Source organism: Rhipicephalus microplus, chromosome X, assembly GCF_043290135.1.
Source record: "Rhipicephalus microplus isolate Deutch F79 chromosome X, USDA_Rmic, whole genome shotgun sequence".
NCBI lineage: Eukaryota > Metazoa > Arthropoda > Arachnida > Ixodida > Ixodidae > Rhipicephalus > Rhipicephalus microplus.
In genome coordinates, this window is record NC_134710.1 from 295,489,904 (window position 1) to 295,498,442 (window position 8,539).

The following is an 8,539-nucleotide window of genomic DNA, read 5'->3' on the forward strand; positions in this document are numbered from 1 at the left end:
TCGAACGTGGAAGAACTGTCGCCCTGTAACCGTTGTTTTGAACAGAGACGTCATTGTACTCGTCTGCTTGTTGCGCTCTTCGGTTCACTGGTTTCGTTTTCACCGCAGAATTCAGGAGCATTTCGTGAATTCATAATTATAACGAAAGGCCGCTTTTCTTTCATCTCATAACGTCAATGGCTTTTCCGCACCAAGAACTTCGATTCTCCCAATTGACTTGTGCAGACCTCCACTAATTAAAAAGTTAATTAGTTTAAAATTTCTAATTAATATACTAAATGTTGTATTTAACCTTCTTAAAATATCTGCCGCTACAGAAAAAACAATCTGTGAAGACAGCGAGCAAATAGCATCTGCTGCTGATTTTTAAACAATAGACACCTTTCTTGAAACACCCTGTTTATGTAAGGGGTAGGATGCGCTAGCCTCCTCTTTCTGCGCAGCGAACATTGCCTTTCCGGTCGGGCTCATCGGCTTGCACGCTTATTTCGCCAGTGAACCTGGAAGAGGGGGGGGGGGGGGGGCGGGGGTTGCTGCACTATCGCGGCAACGATAAGCGCGCGGCTCTTGCCCTGACAGCAGGTTGGAGCTTCTACGGGCTGTGTCTCAACAACAAAAAAAAACGGTGCTAAAAGTGTATCCGGAGTGGTCGTCCACCCAAGACGCGCTCTACACATAACAAACTGCCACCAGTGATGACACACGACGTATAGCCCTTAGTACCAGCATGTGCTGCCTACGAGAGGCGCTTCTCATCAATGCCGTCACACTACGCACGAGCCTTGTTGTGGTCGTCTACATGTGGCCGCGCCGCAGGAAACTTGGTTACTTAGCAAGCGCATGTTTACTACAATTGATACTGTTCCTAAAAACGCTAGCTCTGCTTCGTAAAACATTCGAATATGTTGCTATCGCATGCATTGCTTCGCCTTTTTGGCGAAACTGTGACTATTTAGTATAGTCCCAACTTTGTCAAATGAAACACTGGACGAGTCGTTACAGCTTGATACTAACAGCGCAACAGAACATGAGTGACAGGCAAACAAAACAGAGCCCGCCATGCAAAGACTTCCTAGTTGCGTCGCTTCTCTTTGTTTGTAGCCTGTGTTCAGTCATGCTGTTAGCCATTTATAGTCCGTACTGCAACATGGCGTACAGCTGTTATTCTTCTTTTTTTTGTGTGGAAAGAGAGTCTAGTGACATGTATTTCTGCCGAAAGAGTCAAAGCCTTGAGTCAAAGCAATATTATTTTAATAACTTAGCTACACTCAACAAAGAGTCTCATATAAATAACCTTACAAACAACTATGAAAGGGCACTAAGAGTTGCGAATTATTCTAGTGATATTTGAAAAGTTCATACTCATATATTAGGCTGCAATAGGTCCATTGTGACTCGCAAACCGAAGAGCGAAGCCGTTCATTGATTTTCTTTTTTATGTAGTTTAACCCACTAGATACCAGTTTCTTTTTTATGAGTAAATTGAAAACAGATGCGATTGATTTTTGATCGTATCTTCGCATCGTATCTGCACAAATCACACTGAAAATTTCAACGTGAACGAGTTTTTAGTTTACAAGATATGGCCCGTGACCGTTTTTTTTTTAAGAAAAATAATTGATTTGCACAACTGTTTATATCAGCTCTACATCGTGTTTCACTTATGACGTTTAATGCACTACCACAAAAATCAATGAAGTCTGACAAGAAAGCGTTGTCTTTCTGCATTTCTTTAGCACAAAGGGTAGATATGTATGTGGCTTAGATGTATCGTACATGCATTCCTTTGCCGGAAGCATGAGTGTGTAGCCTTAGTGGTACAAATACTCAATTTCGGAGCATGACAGTACGGGTTCATATCCCAGCACTGGGAACAAAAATGTTTGTTGTTTTATTTATGCTGAAGATATTATCAGGTCTGACTAGCCGCTTGTAGCGCTGAAAGCAGCGCAGTAGCTCGGCCGCAGGGCTCTACGGAAGTGTTTGCTCTTTACGTATGTTTCTCTATGGGGTAACTGCAATAGAGTGAGGCGCTTTTGTCTTCTGTGCACTTGAAAGTAACCTCGCGCAAGGCTTTCATCTCCTACACCTGTCAGATAATTGGATTTGTGATCCGTCACTTCGTTCTTCATACTCTGGTTCACCTTCATCACAGTCGCATCCACCATTGCGACGGCCGTCAGCAAGAATATGTTTAACATCTGCTTTAAGCTGCCTATTATGCTGTCTACGATTTAGGTGCACAGAAAGGTAGGGGGCCAAATTTTCGGAGCCCACTACCATAACGTCCCTCATAAGCATATCGTGGTTTTGATTGTTAAAATCTAGGAGTTACTCTTTATTATACTTTAATTTCCCATGACACAACCGGGATCTTCACCTGCGATATCTTCGTCTAACTAGCGGGTATCCTCCGGTATCTACTAAATGTAGACATCTAATACATATTTATCCTTCTCTTGGGGCACTCTAGCTATATAATTTATAGTAAACCTGGGCTTACAGTAAATTGGTGCATGATTGCCACAGAATCACCCTACAAGGAGCGTAAAACGATGTAACAGGATTAAACAAAATACGGAACCTAAAAGCCTAGGGTGACCTTATGGTAACACGTAAAATAACACGCTTGTTCGCAAGGTAGACATTACGTAATCTGTTTCAAATTTTCATCGAAGATCTCACACTGCAGGTCATCTTTAGGATCATGTGCGCCATGGTATTGAAAAATATTAATACAAAAATGTCCGTTTACCCGAAGGTGCATTCCATGCCGACGCAGTGAAATGTAGACCCACTATTTTGCGCCTATTTTAGCACGTTCATAATAAACATAGAAAACTTCGGACACGTGCTATCTGTAAAGGGTACCCTAAGCTATTCCAAGGTCTATTACTGGTATTCTGGAGAGGGTTTCTAAAGATGCATAAATTGAAATGTTTCGTTTGCAAATGCGCGACCATATGGGTTATAGGCGATACCTAATGGGTTAATCCACATCTATTCGGCCATCCCACTATATTTGGCCGATGTACTGTACCAGCTAATGCTGTGAAAGTATACGCACTACCAAGGCTACTAACACTATAATCACAGAACCATTTCTATGTTTGATTATTACTTCTAAAATCAGAAACAGATATTCTTAAAAACATTGCGCAGTTTGCACTGGGGGTGGCTATCATTATTACACGATATAAACACGGGTATTTTTTCCGTGGATGTCTCAAGCATTTCTACACAAGTTAGTTGGGAAACGTCGGCGCTCGTACGTGCGACGCACTTTCTGTAGGCTGCGTAACGTTCATAAAGCAGGCAACGTCCCAGCGGGGCTGCCAGCGGATGTTACTCAGAGGCAATATTGGCAATCGTGAAACTTTTTCTATTTCTATTTTTAGATGCGGAGCATCTTATACTCGCGCCTTGTAGTGCGCCGTCTGCGCCGTCCGCGCCGTCCGCACCGCTTCTCGAACATTCGACAGCTGACGCGCGCGCATGCGCCGTCGCGCCGTCGCCCACTCTTCCACCATCTGTGCATCCCTTCCTCCTCTACACACCGCGCGTGCTTCACTCCTCCACCATCTGTGCACCCTTCCTCCTCTACACACCGCGTTCGACATCTACAATGCTCCTGATTCTCCAGTGGACGCGCATGTGGCGTCGCGCTTCGAGAACATTCAACAGCTGACAGTGCATGCGCCGTCGAGCTGTATATATACTCAAGGTCGGCGCTCGCTCGCTCAGTTGCCGCTCGTCGGTTGGTTTGTACGGCGCGTCGACGTCCAAGGTCGCGGTGAAATGAATTCCAACGAATCCACAAACACAATGATCGACGTCCCTTCGACCAGCGCCGCCCTTTCGCATACGTGTGTACGTGTTCACTCATTTAACACCCCCTCCTACAACCACGTTAACCAATTTAGCCATCGACCCAAGTAAGTCGCAATTTAACACCCCATTTCACAACCACGTTAACCAATTTAGCCATCGACCCAAGTAAGTTGCACTTTAACACCCCGTTAACCAATTATATGCTCCGCATCCTCCTCAGTGTTCCCCCGAGGGAAGCTGCGGGCAATTTTTTTTTAACATTTACTGCAACTCGGAAATCGGAGAGAGTTCATGTTGTCCTTTTAGTGCACTTCAGCAAGCATAACGTTTATTCAATAGCAGCACCACATTGCGATGACTCTTCATACATTTTTAAGAGCGAATATCTGTGCAGGTAAGAAGCCAATCATATGCGTCTCGGCTCCTTTGGCCCGAGTGCAGTTAAGCAGTTACCAGCCTGCAAAACAATAAAAAAATATTAGGGCAGCTTCACACTAGCAGTGTCAAGCCTGATTGAGAGGAAGAGAAAGCATCGAGAGGAAAGGCACAGAGGCTAACCAGACGAGTTTCCGGTTTGCTACCCTGAAGAAAGTGCGAAGTTGGGCAGCCTCCTGTTCCTCTGGAATTTTACCTTTCTTTCTTTTGTTCTTTTCCAGTTTTAAGGTATTGTTTTATTGCTTGACTTCCATATATTTCTGTCTCTTATTTTTTCTTTTATTTCTCTCTCTTTCTACTTTCGCTTGCTTTCTTTTTTTATACATGGTTTTGCGTGCTTTACGCGAAGCGACGTTGGCATACGGCAGCAAAAGCCTATTAAGTGATCCGCACCTATTATCATCGTCAATGCGCTCGAAAACCCTGATGAAGAAGACTTCTGCTTGGCGAGGGTGCACGTTGAATTCGATACAGGTGGCTACGCTATACGCAGATTTGCCTGCGTTGCGCCAAGCGACGACGGCAGCCCACAATCACAGCGTACGACACCGTACCACAGTTGGACCCTTAACTGAACCGCGCTTTAAAAAAATTAGCGCTTCAAAAAACGCCAGGCCTGCGGCGCAGCACAGTCACAGCGAAAGCTAGAAAGCGGCCTTTCAGAGCCTTTTTTATAGGCACTGATTGGGTAACTACTGCAAGCACACTTGCTTGATACCAACTAGGGCATTTTTATTAAAATTTTTCGGGTAGCTATGCTATTTTTCGTCATTCTTCTGAGAAGCGTGGTATCCGCTAAACACTTGCAAGGTATTTTGTGCCAATAGTTCAAGCAGTGGCTGACGATGATGAGGAATTATGCCTCAAGTGGGTATGCGCCACAGTTAATAGTAGAACAAGAACAACCTTTCGTAATGGGTTAGAGCATTGGAAGGCCCACTCGTTACTTCACATTGTACGAAGGCTGGTTATTCGTTCGCTGATGTAAAACGATTTACTAGTCGTAATAACGTGATTGCTTTCCCGACATCAAGACTGCCTAAAGCAAGTTTGCCAACAAGCCAACAACTCAATGTTGCCAACAACTCAATGGTAGAATACTGGGCTGGCACCCAGCAGACCCGGGTTTGAGCCCCACTGTGTCATTGGTGCTAAGTTTTTTTTTTCTAATTTCGAGCGATGTGGTTACGAACACCGGCGGCGGCGGCGAACTTCGCATGAACCGAGTTGTGATTTCAGAGCAGCTTTCGCTGTAAAACTTTTTAGCTTCGCCCCCAAAAGTAGATCGGGATAGCACAATCGGGACCCGTTCACATCGCCCTGTCAGTCACTAGCCTAACTGCGCTTCTCGGGAGACACCTCAACCGGGCCACATGGAAAAATAACGGCAGTGCGTGTGACATCAGTGTGCTTCAGAGCGCTAGTCGGTGCGCAGTCCTTTCCAAAGTATCCTATAACGCCTACAGTGCAAGTGCAGTTGTCTTCTGCCTATTGGCAAACAATGCACTGTTCGTTTGTATAAGGTAATGCGTGCCTATAGGCATCTGGCCCCTTGTTCATGTTCTTGCTCATGACGATGAATAATTATGCTTTAGCGCTTTGTCATGGGCAAAACTTCAAACGATTCACAGTAGACGCCTGTCAAAATTCTATGTTTCTTCGACACAATACTTCATGTGACACTCCTCGCACTACATTCATCCGCCGCGGAGGCGCATATTGTGCTCGGCTGCTGGCTCGAGGGGTCGCAGGTTATATTTCGAGCCGCGGTGGGGGCACTCCAAATGAGGGGAAATGGGCCCGTGTACTTCGTGATGTTAGTGAAAGTTTAAGAACACCATATTGCCAAAATTTGCGGAGCCCTGCACCACGGTGTCCCTCATAATCATATCAGTGTTTTGGGACGTCTATAGCCCCGCCGTGATGGTCTAGTGGCCATGGTACTTGGCTGCTGACCCGCAGGTCACGGGACGGCCGGCTGCGGCGGCTGCATTTATTGATGGAGACGAAATCGCTGTAGGCCCGTGTGCTCAGATTTGGGTGCACATTAAAGAACCCCAGGTGGTTGAGATTTCCGGAGCCCTCCACTACGGCGTCTGGGTTCGTTACCCACTCGAGCGGAATTTTTTTTACTCATTATTTATTATCATTTATTTCATTTTTTTCGCTCGCTACAAAGAACCCTAACGCTGATGCCGATGCAGGAATTTCTGCGAAACGAGCTCTTCAACACTATCGCACGAAAATAGTGAAGGCCAACATTTGTAGAGCAACGAATTCCAACTAGACCGTAAACCTATCAAAGCACCAACGTCTTATAGTCACTATGCTGTCATGCTGCTAACCACGATTGCGTGGGTTCGAGTCCCGACCACGAGTGCCGCATTCCTCTCTGACATGCGAAAAAGCTCTTGTGCTGATTTTTAGGTCCCCGTTAAAGAACCTCGCGTGATAAAAAATTTATACCGAGTTCACCCAGTGAAGCATGTTTCATATTAAAATGGGTCTACCTTAAAGCACGCAACAGCCTAAAATTTACTTTTTATGAAATGAACTTTTTGAACCTTGGGTATTCCTGTTTTAACTTTCACCTGCGCGACTTTCACAGGGACTTCCACAAGATTTATTACTGTGGTTTTCAGCGACTACACCCAGTGCACCACAAGAAGTGACTGTCATTTAGATTGAAACCTCCATCATCAATTCAAATCACCTTCACCACACCGAAAATTAGACAACGTGTTTGTCGAGTCTTGTTGCATATTCTTTTCTCCTAATGCCTACATTAGCCTGTTTTTTTTTTCTTTGCAAGTGAGGTTGCGTCGAAAAGCGCAAGGTCCAACGTTCAAGGCGTAAATGATGGAGGCAGAAATGATGTAGGCCTGTGTGCTCATATTTGGGTGCACGTTGAAGAACCCCAGGTGGTCGAAATTTCCGGAGCCCTCCACTACGGCGTCTCTCATAATCATATGGTGGTTTTGGGGCGTTAAATTCCACATATCAATCAAAGTGTATTGAGCTATTTTTCGTAGGTGCATTTATCACCAGTCGCTGTAACTTTAGTTTCGTTCAGTTAATTAGTTTTACCATCTGGTCACGTAAAAAGCTGCATTCGATAACCGTCAGGACCAGCAATCACGTGAGTTTTGCAATTTCAATTGGCTGCAACGAATGTGGCAATCTTGTTGTCAGCACATGACTGTTCTATTTGAAGCCGTGGAACCAATTTGGTTCCCAAAGGAGCCTGCTATCATTCGTGTTATTCTCACCCCAGCTTTGAAAAAGGAACGTCCTTTGCAGCAAAATAAAAAACGCCAGACCGGTTAGCAAAGAGTTAAATTCCATGGGATTTTAGGTACCACAACTACAATATGATTACGTTGTGTGCCGTAGTGGGGAATTCTAGATTAACATTGACTTCTTGAGTTTTTTATGACCGTCCACCTAAATCTAAGTGCACGCGCGTTTATGAATTTAGCATCGCGTACATCTAAATGTGGCGGCCATGGTCGATTTGCATCAGCACAGGTTAGAAAAAAGCCATCAGCACAGACATACAAACGTTTAAGACCAGTCATGGTGACATAGGCACACGTAGACCATGCTTTTTTACCCTTAAATATTATACTTTTTCTTTAACTGTTAGGCTTAGGTTTTACCAGCAACGTTTTCAGACAAAGTATAATTTTCAAGCACTTTCAAGTGCCTTTCAAGCGCTCAGTACCTCTACGTATTGACTTACCTACACCATTTCCACCTTGATTAAGGCAGTTGGGTTCAGAGCTGTATTAATTATTTTTTCATTTTAATGCAGCTAATGTCTGCAAGGTGATTCCGCCCTCTCCTAACATCATTTTTGTCGCCGCATTGTTTTCAGATTGTTCTGCGCATTACTGCAGGCAAACATGTTGTTTTTTTTTTAAAGGAAACTATTCCTGCGTTCCTCTTTGAGCATTCACAAGTATTGAAAGCGCTTAGCAAATGGCTAATATAGCTATAATTTATAAATAGTCAAACCACCCACGGTTTTTCTTTTTAAAATGGCTTTTCTAGACACAGAGTACGAGATCACAATTTTGTTCCCCATCTGCCATGACTATAAAGCTGAATATAGAATAAAAAATTCAGTAAACTCTTGCACATAACTTTACGTGCTCACCTATTTATTGATAATTTTATCCCAGTTGCACAGTCATTTAGGAAACATCAGCTTTTCCCAATAATGTCCATTTCCACTGCCCTGCACAAGAGGATTCAGTTTCATGCCTGAAAA